Below are 3,702 nucleotides of genomic sequence, written 5' to 3' on the forward strand. Positions count from 1 at the left end.
GGGAGTCGGCCATTTTAAGGGCTGTCTCAATTGCGAAATCCTTCCAGTGCACTGGAACGTTCGCTCCCTGAAAAATCCCACAATGCACCGCAAACACTAGGGAACTACCAGTGCCCGAATTCGTGTACACGATCTACTCAGTAGTATACTAAAAAACTTTTAGTCCATCTTTTCAAATCTTCTATTGCGTAACATTATATTTATCGAGTTGGCTCGTGTGGTTTATGTTTCACGCTTCAGAAATGTGACGTTATTTCCGGTAAGGGAGCATAGTGAGCGCCGATGCTCCCTAGTGTTTGCGGTGCATTGTGGGATTTTTCAGGGAGCGAACGTTCCAGTGCACTGGCTGAGATAAAATTTATAAAAACTACATGGTATTAAATAATAATAATAATGACAAAAACACAAAAATTATTCTAAAATTTTACCTTAAAAATAAAGTGAAAACGGAAAATATACAATATATATATATATATGTATAGGAAAAAAAAACGGATTAAAAATATTAACTAAAACTACAAAAGCATTTGTGACCCTCGATCACAAAAAAAATTAAGTGTCAATTTTTCGAAATTGAGATTTATACATCATCTGAAATCTGAATAAAGAAGCTTTCCATTGATGTATGGTTTGTTAGGATAGGACAATATTTGGCTGAGATACAACTATTTGTAAGTACACGTTCCGGAAACAGCATGGAGCTCCTCAGGACTCGGAGAGGGCACAGTTATTTTTTACATTTCATTCTATTGTTACATACAATTCTATTGTTATTTAACCAATAATAAATAAACAAATAACACATTCTGAGCTTGTGTAGTTTGCTGGGGTTGTCACTTTGGAACTTGTTTTGAAATACATGTTTGAGACCAGTATACAGTACAAAACCACTGATGGAGTGAAAACATGTTTGTTTTTATAAACCTTGTAGTTGCTCAGAGGACAGCTAGCCCCGCTGTATTCTATATACAATGCCTGAGTGGTATTTTATGGTACAGTGTCCAAAAACTATGGAAGCTAATATATATATTAAAAAAAGCTATTATAAAAGCTAATATATGCATTTAATATATTATTTCATTTATATAATAATTGTATTGCTACGTTGTTAATTACAAAGATCTTGTTTATGTAAAAACTGAAACCAAGCCGTTCACACAGAACGCATATTTCACGCATTTTCTAGAGGGACATTTGTAGTTGCTCAGAGGACAGCTAGCCCCGCTGTATTCTATATACAATGCCTGAGTGGTATTTTATGGTACAGTGTCCAAAAACTATGGAAGCTAATATATATATTAAAAAAAGCTATTATAAAAGCTAATATATGCATTTAATATATTATTTCATTTATATAATAATTGTATTTTTTATTATATGTATTACTATTACTGTTTATTTGCCTGCTTATTTATTAAACTCGATAACAGAATCTTGTTATTTCAGCCCTAATATATTGTAGTTATATACAACTATAACTAAACCATACAAAAACATTACTTTTCATACTTAAAATAAAATCTAAAAAACATGTAACTTATTTTATTTAAGGTAGATGCAAAGGCAACATTTCTCATTTTCATTTAGTTTAACTTGAAGTACTAAAATAACTAATACTGAGATAAAATTTATAAAAACTATATGGTATTAAATAATAATAATAATGACAAAAACACAAAAATTATTCTAAAATTTTACCTTAAAAATAAAGTGAAAACGGAAAATATACAATATATATACCCAGCGACTTAAGACTGCTTTTGTGCTCCAGGGTCACATATCAGTCATACTAAAACAACACTGGATCTGAGTTACATGCTGTATTTAATTTTTCACCAAAGCCGGTTTCTATGGTAATTTAGTCTCTGGTTGTGATATGCAGTGTTATGCGGTCAAATGCGTCTCCTGGCAGGTGTGCGATGTGATTGGTCGGTCTCTGGTGGTGGATTCTGGGGAGGATGATTTGGGGCGTGGGAATCACCCGCTGTCCAGAATAACAGGAAACTCTGGAGAGAGATGAAGGACATTCTTATCCAGACAAAAACATTAGATAGATAGGCTGCTTCTTGTAGAGTGTTTGTGTGTGTAATACAAACAGACTGAGCTGTTTAACATCATCCAGTGCTCTTGGTATGTGTTCCTGCAGAAATCCCAGTCCATCCAGAGCTCTGTCCCTGCTGTTTGATGTCCTTCAGTGGACCGTGTGTGTTTGCTTAACGTCCGCTGTCTCTCGCTGCTTTCTCAGGCTGGCCTGTGCAATCATCGCCTGCTCCGCCAGCTTGCTTCAAAACCCCAAACAGATCTGTGCCTGTGATGGTGTGACTCTGTGGGAGGAGAGAGATCGGCCCGTCGCTGGGAAAAGACGTAAAGTCACCGACGCACCGACTGCTAATCTGTAATGGGGTGAGGATGAGAGACCTTCCCACGGGTCAGGGACTGCAGATGGACATGAATGAAGGATAAGAGACCAAAAACGTGCCTGTCGTGAATGTACTGAACGAGATTCTGAGCCACGTTTTGATGTATCCACAGAAATCAAACCATGTGTAAATATGTACATGGATGGTGTGAAATTTATCTCCAATTATCACAGTGATTCTGTCATACTTTAGTATGTCTGATTTTACATACTGCTGCTTTAAGTTCAAAATCAAAATGTTAATTTAGGGGGGAAAAAACCTAAGAGTTATTATTATACCATGACTGATTAAAGCAATAAACCCCGTGAAGCCGTGGTTTACAGTGAATTTATAACAGTTAAGGGGCGTTGTTACGACGCGAAACGGAGTCTAAAACCCCCTTAGCTGTTATAAATTCACTGTAAACCACGGCTTCACGGGGCTTACTGCTTTTATAAAACGGTTATTCCATATACGTAGTAAGGTTTCACAAAATAAAACAGAGCAAATAAAGTGTAATGATATTAATAAAAACAGTATTCTTCCACCAAACAATGTAGTTCCTCAGAATCAGTTGTGGTTGCAACAAAGTGGTTGCCGAGCAACACACAGAAATAAACAAAGGTGTGTGTTTGTAGAGTAATTTACAACAGCGTCGAACGTGGCTCAGCCAATCAGAATCAAGCACCGGAACTACCCGCTTTATAATAAAGTTTTATAAATGTTCTAAAATCTTAAAATATCTAAAACAACCTGTAAATCTGGCCTCACGTCATTAAAAATAGTTTATTTTAAGTGGGTGCCCTGCAGCACGATTGATTCCTCAAATCATCTTTGAAGGAAGATATTTATAAAAACAAGTGCAGCAGTGATCTGAATGCCTGAGTTTGTTCAGAGGAGGTTCACGTTCAGGGTCCACCAGAGCCGCAAACCACCGTCAAACACCAACAAACATTTAACTCTGACTACAGAGTAAATACATGGTAAGAATGCAGTGAATCAGATTTACAAGCACACATCTGGATCAGAGTCAGTGCAGAAGGGCTTCATGTTCAATCTTACAACAATATGAAGAGGCAGAATAACAGAAAGCTGTGCATTAGAGGAGAAAAAGACAGACGGTTCTGACCGTGCTGAATGTCCTTCATGTCGAGATGTAAACTGGACATCAGGATCCCCACGGCCTGAGAACGCTTGGTGTTCAGCAGCTTCACCACCTACAACACACACACATACGCACAGACAGACACACACACACACACACACACACACACACGCGCACAGACAGACACACACACACACA

At 37.2% G+C, this 3,702-nt stretch overlaps 1 long non-coding RNA gene across 1 annotated transcript in view; it reads left to right on the top strand.

Annotated features, from left to right (window-relative positions):
• The window catches only part of LOC107728022 (uncharacterized), a 7,258-nt gene extending 4,414 nt beyond the window's left edge, over window positions 1-2,844 (top strand). The window contains exon 3 of the long non-coding RNA XR_001638424.1: window positions 2,246-2,844. This is a non-coding gene — a long non-coding RNA (uncharacterized LOC107728022). The remainder of the gene's footprint in view (window positions 1-2,245) is intronic.
• The last annotated feature ends 858 nt before the right edge of the window (window positions 2,845-3,702 follow it).

The sequence above is a fragment of the Sinocyclocheilus rhinocerous genome, unplaced genomic scaffold (genome assembly GCF_001515625.1).
Source record: "Sinocyclocheilus rhinocerous isolate Xijiao unplaced genomic scaffold, SAMN03320098_v1.1 scaffold1900, whole genome shotgun sequence".
Lineage (NCBI taxonomy): Eukaryota > Metazoa > Chordata > Actinopteri > Cypriniformes > Cyprinidae > Sinocyclocheilus > Sinocyclocheilus rhinocerous.